Below are 16,859 nucleotides of genomic sequence, written 5' to 3' on the forward strand. Positions count from 1 at the left end.
ATCTTTAATAACACACATTTCGAAGTTTCATTTAAAAAAAATTAATATAGTATAAATATAAATGTGTAAATTAAAAAAAAAAAAAAATGTTCGGTCGGAGCAGGGATTGAACCCACGACCCTTTGCATGCAAGGCAGACATGCTAACCACTGCTCCACGTGGCAAACAAATGTATGTTTCTGTTAAATAATGTTATGTTTGCATGGGCTCGTGGGCGCTGCAAACTATGCTATATAAATGTAACTTAAAACGATAATTATCTACTGGTGACTATAACAGCTACGTAGCCCAGTGGATAGTGTGTTGGCTTACAAACTGTATGGTCCTCGGTTCGATTCTCCGTGCAGGCGAAAGGTAAAATTTAAAAAATTTATAAAAGTTAATAATTTCTTCAACATTATTTGTATTACAGAGAAAGGTTCCAATAACTAAAAAATTTCGTGGAAGTGAAAATTACGAGTATGTTAGGGAATGAGCACAATCGTGTTTGGGAAAAATTCTTCCAAGCATATAATATTTTTGGCTCAAAATGCTTCCAAACATATAATATGTTCACATAAAACAAACATATTAATGTTTCGGCAGTATGCAATAATATATGTGCTTCCTGCAAAATATGTTTGGAACATATGTTAAAGAAGCGATTTTTTTTGAGGGTGTATAATAAGTAGATTTTGTCCAATCTATATTAAAGTCACCAGTTATCAAAATATCACAGTTAAAATCAGATACAAAGTCAAGTGTTTCTTGAAATGCACTATAAAAATCTGACTCGGATCCACTAGGTGATCTGTAGATTGCACAAATTACTAGCTTAGATTTATCGTTTTGTACTGAGCACACTAATATCCAGTAATTATAGCCTATGTTTCCTTCATAAAGACTATTTATGTTCCATTTCTTTTTGCAATATATAATTACACCGCCCGTTCTAGTTGAGTTTGAGTAACTGCACCCAGAGAAGGAATATGATCACCTCAAACATGTTTTAAGAGCAAAATGTTATTTTTGGGTGGTGACCATGTAACATGGTTTTCGCAGCCATGTTATTTTATCGGAAATCATGTATCTGATTTCGGCAAGCAGGTTATATTTGATGAGAAAATAACATTTTAGTGACAAACATGTTACATGGTCACCGTACAAAAATAACATTTTGCTCTTAAAACATGTTTGAGGTGATCACACCCTCAAAAAAAATCGCTTCTTTAACATATGTTCCAAACATATTTTGCAGGAAGCACATATATTATTGGATACTGCCGAAACATTAATATGTTTGTTTTATGTGAACATATTATATGTTTGGAAGCATTTTGAGCCCAAAAATATTATATGCTTGGTAGAATTTTTCCCAAAGACGATTGTGCTCATACCCTAACATACTCGCAATTTTCACTTCCACGAAATATTTTAGTTCTTGGCACCTTTTTCTGTAATACAAAAAATGTTGAAGAAATTATTCACTTTTATAATTTTTTTAAATTTTACCTTTCGCCTGCACGGAGAATCGAACCGAGGACCATACACACACACTATCCACTGGGCTACGTAGCTGTTATAGTCACCAGTAGATAATTATCGTTATAAGTTACATTTATATAGCATAGTTTGCAGCGCCCACGAGCCCATGCAAACATAACATTATTTAACAGAAACATACATTTGTTTGCCACGTGGAGCAGTGGTTAGCATGTCTGCCTTGCATGCAAAGGGTCGTGGGTTCAATCCCTGCTCCGACCGAACACTTTTTTTTTTTTTTAATTTACACATTTATATTTATACTATATTAAATTTTTATAATGAAACTTTGAAATGTGGGTTATTAAAGATTTATAGTCAGTAACAGTGCTTGATATAAACGTAAGTGACTGATTTTTGGATAAAATATTATTTTTTATTGCAAAAATAACAATTTTGTAACAAAAAACTGTTTTTGGTACAAAACTTTAAAATTTGGAAAGAATTCAAAAACTAACAAAAGAAGAACGTGGAGTCGAGTATAAACATACATAAATAATTTTATAATATAAACATAAATTTATTTAGGCGTGAACAGTTTTTTACTAGCATTGAACACCATCGCTCTAAAATGCCTCTTATTTTTATACCCTCCACCATAGGATGGGGGTATATTAACTTTGTCATTCCGTTTGTAACACATCGAAATATTGCTCTAAGACCCCATAAAGTATATATATTCTGGGTCGTGGTGAAATTCTGAGTCGATCTAAGCATGTCCGTCCGTCCGTCCGTCTGTCCGTCTGTCCGTCTGTCCGGCTGTCCGTCCGTCTGTGGAAATCACGCTAACTTCCGAACGAAACAAGCTATCGACTTGAAACTTGGCACAAGTAGTTGTTATTGATGTAGGTCGGATGGTATTGAAAATGGGCCATATCGGACCACGTTTACGTATAGCCCCCATATAAACCGATCCCCAAATTTGGCTTGGGGAGCCTCCCGGAGCAGCAAAATTCATCCGATCCGGTTGAAATTTGGTACGTGGTCTTAGTATACGGTCTCTAACAACCATGCAAAAATTGGTCCATATCGGTCCATAATTATATATAGCCCCCATATAAACCGATCCCCAGATTTGACCTCCGGAGCCTCTTGGAGGGGCAAAATTCATCCGATCCGATTGATATTTGGTACCTGATGTTAGTATATGGTCTCTAACAACCATGCAAAAATTGGTCCATATCGGTCCATAATTATATATAGCCCCCATATAAACCGATCCCCAGATTTGACCTCCGGAGACTTTTGGAGGGGCAAAATTCATCCGATCCGGTTGAAATTTGGTACCTGATGTTAGTATACGGCCTCTAACAACCATGCAAAAATTGGTCCATATCGGTCCATAATTATATATAGCTCCCATATAAACCGATCCCCAGATTTGACCACCGGAGCCTCTTGGAGGAGCAAAATTCATCCGATCCGGTTGAAATTTAGTACGTGGTCTTAGTATACGGTTTTTAACAACCATGCAAAAATTGGTCCATATCGGTCCATAATTATATATAGCCCCCATATAAACCGATCCCCAGATTTGACCTCCGGAGCCTCTTGGAGGGGAAAAATTCATCCGATCCGGTTGAAATTTGGTACCTGATGTTAGTTTACGGCCTCTCATAACCATGCAAAAATTGGTCCATATCGGTCCATAATTATATATAGCCCCCATATAAACCGATCCCCAGATTTGAACTCCGGAGCCTCTTGGAAGAGCAAAATTCATCCGATCCAGTTGAAATGTGGTACATGGTGTTAGCATATGGTCTCTAACAACCATGCAAAAATTGGTCCATATCGGTCCATAATTATATATAGTTCCCATATAAACCGTCCCCAAATTTGACGTCCGGAACCTCTTGGAGGAGCAAAAGTCATCCGATACGGTTGAAATTTGGTACATTTTGTCAATATATGGCCTCTAACAGCCATGTAAAAATTGGTCCATATCGGTCTTTAGTTATATATAGCCGATGACTTATTACACAAAAATTGGTCCATATCGCCAAAAATAATCTACCAAAACTTTATTTCCATAGAAAATTTTGTCAAATTTTATTACTATAGAAAGTTTTGTCAAAATTTCATTTCTATAGAAAGTTTTGTCAAAAGTTTATTTCTATACAAATGTTTGTCAAAATTTTATTTCCATAGAAAATTTTGTCAAAATTTTATTTCTATAGAAAATTTTGTAATCTACCTAAACTTTATTTCCATAGAAAATTTTGTCAAATTTTATTACTATAGAAAGTTTTGTTAAAATTTCATTTCTATAGAAAGTTTTGTCAAAAGTTTATTTCTATAGAAATGTTTGTCAAAATTTTATTTTTATAGAAAATTTTGTAAAAAAATTATTTCTGTAGAAAATTTTGTCAACATTTTATTTCTATACAAAATTTTGTCAAAATTTTATTTCTATACAATATTTTGTCAACATTTTATTTCTATAGAAATTTTTGTCAAAATTGTATTGCTATAGAAAATTTTGTCAACATTTTACTTCCATAGAAAATTTTGTCAACATTTTATTTCTATAGAAAATTTTGTCAAGTTTTTATTTCTATAGAAAATTTTGTCAAATTTTTATTTCTATAGAAAATTTTGTCAAAATTTTATTTCTATAGAAAATTTTGTCAAGGTTTCATTTCTATAGAAAATTTTGTCAAAATTTTATTTCTATAGAAAATTTTGTGAAACTAGATTATATACGTATTTAATCGGCCTTTTTTTTGTTTAATATATACCCCGTATGGACTAACTTACAATTTAGAAGACAGTGTTAAAAAGTTTTACGATACCTTGCCATCGGCAAGTGTTATCGCAACCCAAGTAATTCGATTGGGGATGACAGCCTTTAGTAGAAGTTCCTACGCAATCCATGGTGGAGGGTACATAAGATTCGGCCTGGCCGAACTTACGGCCGTATATACTTGTTCTTTAATAATTTATTTTAAAGAAAATAAACTTTTTCAATTGTTTTAGCTGCAAAACTCGAACTTAATGCCCGCTTTTATATTTGAAGGTGTCCGTCAACTCCTCGTGGACTACTTATTAATAAAGAGGAACTAAACTTTGTTTTTATAGATTTTACTGTGTAATTTTTCACTATTTCCTCCTTATTTCATTTTACTGTCCCAACTCTAAAAAGAGTATAGTACCCTTTCGTTATTTTTATGAAGACCCCTGATTTCTTTTAACGAACAAAGAAAAAAAATTGTGCCCACAGTGCCAAAATGATAAACAAAACACATGTCCACACATACATAAAATGCTGCTCTCAGGCGGAAACATATGCTGGTTGGTTTTCAAATGTCTATTCTCTTGGTTCCGAATGTCTATTCTCTTTATTCAAATTAAATAATATTTAGACTTAAGCATATCAAATTTTTGGCCTTATCAAAAAACAGTTTTCCGAAACAACATACAAGCGGTTTCACAGAAATTTTTCTCTTTTGATTCTTTCGCTTTGTAATGTTGATATCTTTCGTCAACACTCTCGGTTTCCATCTCTATTTCTTTCTCTATACTCTCTCTATCGCTTTGAATAAAATATCACAACATATGTATGTTTAGTCGAAATTTGTAAATTTATATATGTTTGCATTCACACATATGATTTTTATGAACATTCATGCCCCAAACATAATTTATTCTAACATATTAACATAGATGTCCCAAACATTTAGTGTTAGTTTAGGAACATCACATGTTTGCACTTAAATATATTGTGTTTTAAAATTTTGCCCGAAACACATTTTGTTTATATCGGAACATATGAAAAACATATTTTTCTAACAGTGCATATTCCTTCTCTGCGTGTGGCTATAAAGTTATAGTTTTGTAACATAATTTCATTATTTTCAATATCTTCGGTTAAATGGGTTTCCGATAATATTACAAACTCTGGGTTCTGAGTTTCCGCTAGAATTTCAATTTGATTAAAGTTATTAATTAATCCTTGAGCGTTGGTATATATTGCACAAATATTCTTTGGTTGCTAATCGTTCAAGCCAATTCTCTTTTTTTTTAATACTAAGTTTGTTTAGGTACACAGGACAGTTTCTACTACTTGTCATATGGTTATCGTCTAAGCCAAGATTCAATTTTTTATTCACGCGAATACATTATTTTTGTCATTTCCGTGACATTTAATACATGTTTCTTGATTTTTGCATTCGGTAGATTTGTGATTAAATCCTTTACATTTGAAACAGCGTTTCACATCTGTTCCATCGAACACTCTGCATCTTTCCCATCCGATGTTGACTCTCTGCTATTTTAGAATTTTCTCATAAGTATCACCATCAGTTTTTATTTTAACGTTGTATGTAATTTTATTATTTCTCTTAGTTTCAAAAATATTCAAAATTTAAATTCTCTTTCGTTTAATAGAGTATTTTGTTTTACCAATTTTGTTTTTATCTCTTCCTTAGTATATTTAAAAGTTATGTCGGTAATAATCATATGCAACCCTATTGGGTTGGCAACCTTAACATCATATTGTGGATACTATATAGGTTGGGCAATACAGCCGAATGGAGAAGGGAGTATGGACCAATTTAATCGGTTGATACAACCATTTCCAGATGTAGTATTAGTTTCATTTCCTATAATTCGATTGAGTCGACCGAATCAGTTGGGTGACACAACTACCAACAGATAGTTGCTGCAACTGCCAAAATCTGTTTTCTCTGTGTGTTTGGTATGGTGACCTTTGTTAGCGCAAATGGCCTTTAGTCGTCTTGGCAATTTTCGACACGTTTCTTGAGAGAATTTGCCCCATACTTCCTGTAATACTTTAAGGGTTGTCTTAGATGAAATTTGGTGTTGTCTGATCCTCGATTCCAAATAAGACCATTGGTTTTCAATTGGGATGGTATCTGGACTTTGCATTGGCGTTTTGAGTATTTGGTGTTGTGAAGGAACCACATTTTCACATCCCAGGTCGTGTGTTTGGTGTCGTTGTATTTCAAATTTCCTTTGGTCCGACCATAGGACCAAATTTAAAAACTGAAACTTATTTGGGCCAATTTTGGTTTATTCGGACCAATCGCAACGCTGTTCCCCAGTAAAAAGTTCTAAGAGGTAGCACATTACCAGCTTTCTAGTCATAAAGAAATCATATGTGTAATATACTTCACAATGTCAATTTGAAATATAATAAAGAATATGAATATGTTTATTTTTTATGTGGTTTCAAAGCTGCAAACTAGTTTGTGTTAAGTTGGCGCTACATTTTGGTTAATTTCAGCAAAGCGACTAAAATCCATTCTTGCTCTCCTACAATTATTACTGGAAAAGCACGCAAACAGACCTATTGTTATGAGTTGGTAATACATCCCAATAAACACAATGTTTGAAAAATGCTAAATTTCCACAATTTTGCAAACATTTTTAGTGTAATATACAGGTTGAGAAATTGTTGAGAAAATCGCGTTCTCAACAAAAAACAGACATTACCCGCAACAGTAAAATTCAAGTGTTATATCAAATTGAAATACATCGCTACTCAATAATTTCTCAAACAAATTTCGATGCGAGTCAAATTAAAAATTAACATCGTTACAATTACTTCTCAACCAAAACTTGTATGAATGATATCCCCACTTCAAATTGAAAGTCAAAGCCAAAATTCTATGAATTTTGTATAATTTATTAATTTTCGTCAGAATAAAATATATAATAATACACTACACTACTTAATACACTACAATAACAATTGAAAAATAATAATCTTATTAAACATATCAACAAATAAGAACAAAACAACAAAAACAAAACTTTAAATATCTTAAACATTATTTGTAAACACTTTTGCATTGACAATTCGATTTCTTTCCTGTTAAATTTATTAATATGCGGACAATTTGAAATTAGAACGTGCTGGATCGTGTTAGACTGGATTTCCAGCAGAAGGAATTCATAAAATATCCATTTTAAACTGATAATATGATGTAAATTAAACTGACGATGTGATGCATATTTTCATCCAGAAGTTGTTGATTTTAACAATTTGTTGTTTTTCACAATTTTAATTGTTTGCACTTTGAAATGTTTCTGAAAACTTTTTCTTGTCGATAAGCCACTCATTTTTTTATTGGTCAGGTTCTTAATGTTTGCAAGAATGTAGCATCCAAAGATTTTAGTTTTCTGCAAAGAGATTTAGAGATTTAAATTTAGTGACTTCTCTAAAGTGTTGATTTAATTTCTTATATTGACTTACCAATTATTATAAACTATTTGTAGCATTTCCAGTCGATTGTCCAACATTTTTTCATCGGTCAGCTTTTTAATGTTTTCAAGAACGTAGGTTAGGTTAGGTTAAAGTGGCAGCCCGATTAAGATTCAGGCTCACTTAGACTATTCAGTCCATTGTGATACACAGAAAAAAAAGTGTCTCGTAAATTTAAGAAGATTTTTACAATAATTTATTACAAGAATTTTCCAGAATTTTAGTTCATTTTTCGTATCTTCAACGAAAATTAACTACTCGAAAGGAAATTTTACAAATTCTAAGTAGCAATCGTTTAGTTCATGGCTTACAAAATACGATGGAATTTTCCTTAAAAAATTTCTTAACTGGTAGTTAAAAATTCGTCTGTCATGCTATAAAACTACTTGTGAAATGTAAAGTATTTTCTAAATAATAAGTGCAATTTACTATAAGATTTTTTTGTATGAGAAAATATTTTTTTACGAAAAATGAACTTGAAAGTGGATAGCAATTTCTTACTGACAATTCCTATAGTTAATAATTGTTGGTAAAAAATTACCCAATGACATATTTTTAGTTCACATGTAATTAAATTTATAGACATTTGCGTCAAAAATGGTAGATAACATTTCATGAAAATTTTGCAAATTTTAAGTTAAACATTTCATCGTTCATAAACTGGTGTGCCTTTACGAATATTATTCTTAGAGTAAATTGTCAGCAGATGCGATGAACTAATGCATAGTTCAGAGATCTTTATCGGCATAGTGGAATGTGATTAATGTAAAGATGATGTTACTTGAGTTTTGTTGTGTATACATGAGCGTGGGGTTGTTTTTAATTTTGTTCATTTAGTGGTTTGTGTGTGTTTGTTATTCGCGGATGGTTTATTTGGCTGGATGAGGTGTTGTTTTCAATAAAGGCACATGTGTTGTTGTAGTTGTTGTAGGAATGTTTTGGCTTTGCTTGGTTTTGTTTGGCATGCTTCAGTTGTATAGTTGGCGTCGGTGTGGGTTGTAGCATCTTTTAAGCAGGTGTGCAACAAGGGAATATAAAGGCATGGAATATTTTGGATTTTTGAGACATATATTGGTGTTTGTTTATTAAACCTTTTAAGTGAAAGTTATTAATATTTTATCGGTAGTTTAGAAAAAAGTTATTAAGAATATTTAGGAAAATATGTTGAAATTTTATTTGTTAATAAAGTTAATAATAAATAATAATAATGTTGAAATTGAAAGTGTATTCAAATTGTTATTATTCAATGTAAACAATTAATATTCAATTCCAGATGAATTTGGAAAATGTTTGTTATATCTCAGCGTATTGTTTATTCATAAATTGGTAAGTATTTTTTTAATATGGCTTTCTTTTAAAAAGAATATTTTTTATGTATATTATTATTTGTTATTTTTTTTTTTTTTGGAAACCAGTTTAATGTTTTTCTTTGTTGTAAAAACAATATTTAATTTCAGAGCAACTCCAGATGGATTCGAACAAATTTAAAAAATAGAGAATTGGTAAGTTTTCTTTTAAAAATTGGCTTTATTTCAACTAGAATATTTACGTTTTTGTGACCTTTTTATCATCAAAATTACAGGTTTTTAATACCTTATCATAGTATTTCTTTAATCAAATTTTTTGGAAACCAATGCAATATTTCAAATGTAAAAACAAATATTTATTTTCAGAATAACCCCTTAAAAATTTGGACAAATTTTTAGTACTCCTTTACCTGTAATTTAATAGTGAATTGGTAAGAATTCTTTAACTTTCTTTTAACCCTGGACAGTCATACTTAATTTTTTTTACATTACCGTCATCCTTCGTCATTTTGATTACGGCTCATTTCACGACGCAATAATTTTCATCGTGAGCTAAAAAGTGAACCAAACTTTAATTTATTTTCATATTCAATTTGGTTTTAATTAGTATATAACAATTCATAAAACGGTCGAATTAGTATAACTTAAATTTACCATTTCGCAATAGACTAAAATGCATTATAAATCGAAAATGAAATTACGTGTCGTCATTTTGACGAATGATGACTGTCTAGGGTTATCAAGAATACTAGGTTTTTTATGCATATTATTATTTTTTTCATTAGATTTTTGAAAACCTATTTAATAATTTTGTTTAATGTAAAAAATAAATATTTAATTTCAGAGTAACGCAAATAAATTTGGACAACTTTTTATATTTCCCCTCAGCGTACAATTTAATAGAGAATTGGTAAGTTTTATTAAAACTTTGGCTTTCTTTCAACTAGAATATGTATTTTATTATATCCTTCACATCGATAACAACACAGTTTTATGAGTTTATTTAGAATACTTCATTATTTCTCTAATTGTTTCAGGTACAAATTTTATGAGATACGTTTTCCAAAGAAAAGTTGAATTCCTTACACCATTTGATAAATTGCCCCCAAATAAGGTAAGTTACAAGCTAAAATGAAGAATTAAAAATTATATTTCATTACATGGTGTTAATTTTTAACAATTTTCATTATTGCTTCCATTTTTTTCAGCAAGATATGTGAAAAATTACCTACGATGAATAAAAAAAGGATAAGTCAAAATGTCCAAACAGCGAGTTCAAATGAACTACCCTCTGTTCCACGTGGTCATAATTTTTATTCACAAAAAAAATTTTATTAAGAACTTTCATCATAAGTTTTTATAATAAAGTACTTTTGCTTAAAGAAAGTTTAATTTTAATGTATGAAAATTTTCATAATAGCAAAACGGTTTGTTGTTCCTTTAATTATTTAATTTCTCTGTACTGTGGAATGATTGATTTAAAAATAGTTTAGTCGTCGACATTTTAAAGAGACTGTTAACCAATTTTTATTATAGGGTTTCCCACAAAATAAGCAAGTAAACCAAAATAATACTGACTTTTTAACTTGGTAGGGGTATATAAATCTTATGGTGTTGTAAAAATTAACTAAAATACAATGTTATAGATGAACTAAAATTTAAGAAAATTATAAACTAGTCAAGTTGAAAAAAATCTTAAGGGCTAAATCATGGTCAATATTACTACAGTTTAGTTCATTTTGCAATGGAAAAGGGTTCACTGTTTTTTCAGTGTACCACATTAACTAAAAGTACCTATTACATATGGGCACTTCTAGTTTTAACCGCTGAACCTTCTTGATTATTTTTCTTTGTTGAACCAACCAGATTGTTGCAAAAACATTAGCAGACTGCTTAAGTTAACGTTTTCCAGATCCGCCAGTAATCTGAAGCTATATGCTCCTAAAAGTTGCTTGCGCTTTACACAAAATGCAGGACACTCACACAAGAGGTGTTTAATTGATTCTTTTTCCTCCGCATCATGACAGCTCATACAATAGTCATTATACTTCGCGCCAATAGTTTTTGCAAAATCTCCTATCAGGCAGCGACCCGTTATAGCAGATATCAGGAGTGATATCTGACGTCTCGAGAACATTAGCATATCTAGTGTGCGGTTTAAGTTGAAATGGGGCCATATTTGCTTGGTGTCGTTACAACCCTTGCAATTCTCCCATCGAACATTTGCCATCATAACAGCCTTCTCACGCAGCATGAGCTTGCAGGTAGCTAGGGGCATACCAACAAATTCTAGTTCCCCTGGAATATGTAAGGTAGTCCCTAGCCTTGCCAACTCATCCGCTTCGCAGTTCCCCGGTATGTTCCTATGGCCAGGCACCCATATTAGGTGAATATTGTACTGTTCAGCCATCTCATTGAGAGATTTGCGGCAGTCGATGGCCGTTTTCGAGTTGAGGAACACAGAGTCCAAGGATTTTATTGCAGGTTGACTGTCTGAGTATATATTAATGCCCACATTTTTTGGAACATTGCTTCTCAGCCAATTCGCCACCTCTCTTATTGCTAATATTTCAGCCTGAAAAACACTACAGTGATTAGGTAATCTTTTCGCTATTTGAAGTTCCAGATCATTAGAATATACTCCGAAACCCACTTGTCCATCCAATTTGGAGCCATCAGTGTAGAAATCTATATTCTTTATTCCCCGGGGTCTGTGTGCACCACGCCTCACTGTTGGGGATTAAAGTCTCAAACTGACAGAACTGTGACCGTAACCATTTTCCGACCACAGCGATAGTTCGCGCAACCGCACAGCCGTTGTTGCAGCTGACTGTTTGGCCAAAATGTCTAAAGGCAATAGATGCAGCATGACATTAAGGGAATTTGTTCCTGTCTTGCTGAATGCGCCTGAAATACACAAACACGCCATACGCTGAACTTTATCTAAACCAGTCGGTTTCTGAAGTGCCGGCCACCAGACTACAACACCATATAGCATTATAGGTCTAACCACTGCCGTGTATAGCCAATGCACAATTTTTGGTTTTAGTCCCCACTTTTTTCCTATTGCCTTTTTGCACGAGTACAAAGCTACAGTTGCCTTCCTCGCCCTTTCTTCAATATTAAGCTTAAAGTTCAGCTTCCTGTCCAAAATAACGCCAAGGTATTTTGCACAATCACCAAAGGGAATTTCAATACCCCCTAAGGAAATAGGCCTAACCGTGGGAGTTTTGCGATCTTTGCAGTACATGACTAATTCTGTCTTTGCGGCATTTACCCCAAGACCATTGTCTTTCGCCCATTTTTCAGTCATCCGGAGGGCCCTCTGAATAATATCTCTGATTGTGGATGGGGATTTTCCCCTGACTGCCAGAGCTACATCATCTGCGTATGCCACCACTTTTATCCTTTCTTTTTCTAGAGTAATCAGAAGGCTATTTATAGCAACATTCCAAAGAAGATGTGATAGAACTCCTCCTTGGGGAGTGCCTCTGTTCACATACTTTTGTATGTTTGCTTGTCCTAGTGTGGCTGAAATACGTCTCTTCATTAGCAGTTCGTCTAACAGCCTGAGTATACATGGATCAACATTCAGAGTTGTCAGTCCATTTAATATCGAGCTCGGATGGACATTATTGAACGCCCCTTCGATGTCTAGAAACGCCACGATTGTGTATTCTTTGACAGATAGTGAGCTTTCAATAAAGCTGACTAGTTCATGTAGTGCGGTCTCAGTAGACCTGCCCTTCGAGTATGCATGCTGTCGTTTCGAGAACAAACTTGAATCGATGCTAGTTCTAAGATAAATATCTATCATCCTCTCCAGAGTCTTAAGTAGGAATGAGGATAAGCTGATTGGTCGGAAATCCTTCGCCCTCGAGTGAGAGGCTTTTCCCGCTTTAGGTATGAAGACGACTTTTGTTTCCCTCCACTTTCCTGGGATATATGATAAGTTGATACATCCTTTATATATCACCGACAACCAGGGGATAATTTTGTCAGTTACAGCTTGTAACTCCGCCGGAGTAATTCCATCAGGTCCAGGGGATTTGAATGGTCCAAAGCTATTTAGCGCCCATCTTATTCTAGTTTCCGATACAATTTCCTCGACAGGAAACGACCGCTGAGCAACTGTGGCACCGCCAGTACATGGTTCAACCGTCTGATTTCCAGGAAAATGTGTGTCCAATAGTACCTCCAGCGTCTCCTCACTGGACGTTGTCCAATTGCCCTCCGATGTTTTAATGAAACCTGGAGCGGAGTTGGTGGATGCTAGAACCTTCCGTAGTCTGGAAGCCTCGGACGTATTCTCAATACAGCTGCAGTAAGCATTCCAAGAGTTATGCTGAGCCTTTCTCAGTTCTCGCTTGTATCCTCTCAGAATCTTCTTGTAAGCGTCCCAGTCCTCAGAAGCTCTGGTGGACTTTGCCTTGTTAAAGAGCTTCCTGCAGGATTTCCTCATATTACTTAATTCCGTAGACCACCATGGTGGTCGATGTTTCCCCCTTGGCTTTCCTCTAGGGCATGCAGCTTTCAGTGAGATGTTGAAGGCCTTAGTAATCCGCTCCACTGCGTATTCGATATCTTGCACATTTCTCATATTTGTCTCTGTTATTTCCGGTATCATCATATTGAACCATTCTCTATACCTATTCCAGTCAGCTTTCCTAACATTTGGCGGAAATATGATCTTGGTGATATGAACATCAAATTTGAAACTGATGTAGCGATGATCTGAGAAGCTGTGTTCACTTAAAACCTGCCACTCAGATATCATTTCATTCAGTTCTTGCGTGGCCAAGGTGATGTCCAAAACCTCTTGCCTGTTTTTAGTGACAAAGGTTGGGACATCTCCCTTGTTGCAAACTACCAGATTAGTACGCAAAATAAACTCTATTAGCGACTCTCCCCTTGCATTAGTATCACTACTTCCCCATATACTATGATGCGCATTCGCATCGCATCCCATAATGAGTTTCGTCTTTGTTTTCCGTGACTCCTCCACTAAGGTCTTAACGGCATATGGAGGCATCTCCCTGTCATGTCCCATGTAGACCGAAGATACCCAATATTTGCATTTGGCTATTTCTAAACTGGCAACGACAGTGTCTGTATTGCACATTGAAGGAAGCAGAAACAAGTTGAGCTCGTTTTTAGCAATTATACAGGCTCGATTTACATCATTACCACTATACTGCAATAGTTTGAACCCCGGAGTACTTAATTCACATATTTTGTTTTTATAAACATGGTTCTTGAATAAGAACTATATCTATGTCCCCTTTCATCAGGAGAACTTTTAAGGCAGCACATGCAGCCTTACAATGATGAAGATTTATCTGGAGGATCCGTAGGACCATCGAGATTTTCAACAACCGTCACATCAGCCGCTTCAATCGAGTCATCAAGAATGTCCTCTTCAGAGATATCGGTGACTCTCGCAATAACCATAGGTTCAACTTTGGTGAGTTCTGAGGCAGTAGAAGCCTCCTCACGCATACGGTATCTATCCATGTCTTCAAATGTCTTGGTATCCCCCTCGACTTCGCAAGAGGATCCGCTTACTTCTGATTCAGACAGAGGCTTGTCCATTTCTGAATCCTTTAGCTGATCGTTTTTATACACCTTCATTTGGATATAATGAAAGCCATAACATACACGGCCCTGGGACTTTGCTAGATGTGGCAAAGACTGAGTGTTCAATATAAACACTGCATGCCGTCTTGGCCCATCCACTTCATCCAAACGGCCAACCTTCCAATCAGCTGTTGGAAGATCTGGATTGCATTGTTTCAGTCTATTTAAAATAGATTCAGGGTCAGGAGGGTTTGCAGGTATCCACGCATGTGCTCTTGGTCTAGCCGGTATGTCTTTCTTCTCGACTAACTCTAGAGGAGCTCCTTCCCAAACTTCACCAATTAGTATCAGAGCAGCTTTAAAACATTCTATATACCTCTGGTCCTCAAATGCGACTAGCTTAAATCGTCCTTGATACCAACCAGCCTCTTGGTGTCGAGGATCTGGGCCGGGAAACTTTTCCAGCACCTGTGAGTAGACGCCAGACAAAGCATTCTCAATTTCCCCCCATTTTTGCTTTGGAACCATACCGTCCAATGCTCCTTTATTAATGATAGCCATCACAAGGCTGTCTTTAGCAACTGAGGCAAACGATCGTTGATCCCTTTTGGAGGATGGCAGCTCATCCGGTGATCGTTCCCTTTTTCCAGCCTCAAGAATTCCTTGAGCCCATTTTAAGGAATCGCTTTGTTTAGCCGACAACGTGCTTGGGTCGACTGATCCTAATTTCTTTAGGATAAACAAAGCATTTCTGCGTTCTTTGAATCTCTTTCGTGAGGGATTACCTCCTTTTGATGCCGTTACCTTGGAAAAGGTCCGACTTGTCAAATTGTCGCCACCTGTCGACCCGTCTACAGGTCGACTAATTGGGCCTAACTCTTGGTCATTGCCCAAATCTATAACTCCAGTCGATACTCGTCCACTGGGCCCTGAAGTTAGCAACCCAGTGGATGTCTTTGAATTTCTCTGCATGGTGGCCTAATATCCCACCACACTTGAAATTCGTAGTAGGTACTTATTACGATGATTTTATCCGCTATTAGAAAAAACACGTCCGTTCCGTTCGACGGTTGAAATAATTCAAGAACGTAGAATCCATAATTTTAGTTTTCGGCAAAGAGATATACATTTAGTGACTTCCTTAAAGTTTTATTTTCACTTACCTATTTTTATAAACTATTTGGTTATTTGTCTAAAATTTTCCATTTTTTTATTTCTTACAATTGACCACGAACTTCGTTGCACAAATATGTATTGAAAACCACATGGTTTTTTCGTTGCATTTTAAGGTAGTGTTTTGTCAAAGTTTTCTCATACACCAAAAAAAAAAGTGCCTTCGAAACTAAAGGAAAAAATTTTCATCAATATAGTTTATCCATTTTATTTCCATTAAGGTAAATTTTTGTGAAAAATAATAAAATTTACTCGTTTCTGTAAAAAAAATCCTAAACTGTAAGCAGTTAGGATTAGTTCATTAACTAGAATAAGGCATGGAATTTTACTCATACTATTTTCTTCGCTGGGTATAAGAATTTACTACTGAAAAAGAAAATTTTATTCACCGATAACAAAGCATTCGTAAAAATAAACAAAAACCGAACTAAAAACAAGTTTCCTCAAAATTAGTAAAATTTCTTATAAAATGATAATTGCGACTTCCTTTGTAATAGAAAGTTTTTCATACATACGAACAACACTTGGCATAGAAAAATATTTTAGTTCATTCGTACTAAGAAGTATGCAATCCTTTCAAAACTTAAGGAAACACACTTGTTAGAATATAGGAAATTTTCCTACATTTCTATTGTCTACCTGTAATCGATACCTGTCATCGTAATCGATGTGTTTGCGCGTGGGTGTAATCGATATATTTGCGCGTCGGTTGTTTTTTTAGTTGGAATCGCGTTGTTTTGGTATGCGGAGAGATTGTTAAAAAATAATATGGTAAAATAATATAATAAATAACAAATAAAATATATAAAATATTTGTTATTTTAAATTAGTGAGAAAAATTTTCGTTTTTTTTAAATAAATCTATCAATGTTCGTGATAGTGTATAAAGAAAGAAAACACCAGCAGAATAACAACCCTTTCATTTGTCTTCATTTTGGAATCTTCAATTATCAGGTAATATTCAGTGACGCTAACCTTTTGCAACAAAAATGGTTTATGATTTTTTATATTTGTAGGTATTGAAATTGTAAAAGGAGGACAAAATCGTTAGA

General features: G+C 34.4%; 1 protein-coding gene and 1 long non-coding RNA gene across 2 annotated transcripts in view; both read right to left on the reverse strand.

Moving 5' to 3' along the window:
* The window catches only part of spri (Src homology 2 domain-containing protein sprint), a 996,502-nt gene that overhangs the window by 885,513 nt on the left and 94,130 nt on the right, over positions 1 to 16,859 (reverse strand). The window lies entirely within an intron of this gene.
* Positions 7,151 to 15,917, reverse strand: LOC142231771 (uncharacterized). The gene is made up of 3 exons (XR_012720912.1): positions 15,798 to 15,917; positions 7,742 to 7,803; positions 7,151 to 7,668 (listed from the first exon to the last, which is right to left on the reverse strand). It is a non-coding gene; the product is annotated as an uncharacterized LOC142231771 (long non-coding RNA).

The sequence above is a fragment of the Haematobia irritans genome, chromosome 3 (genome assembly GCF_050003625.1).
Source record: "Haematobia irritans isolate KBUSLIRL chromosome 3, ASM5000362v1, whole genome shotgun sequence".
NCBI lineage: Eukaryota > Metazoa > Arthropoda > Insecta > Diptera > Muscidae > Haematobia > Haematobia irritans.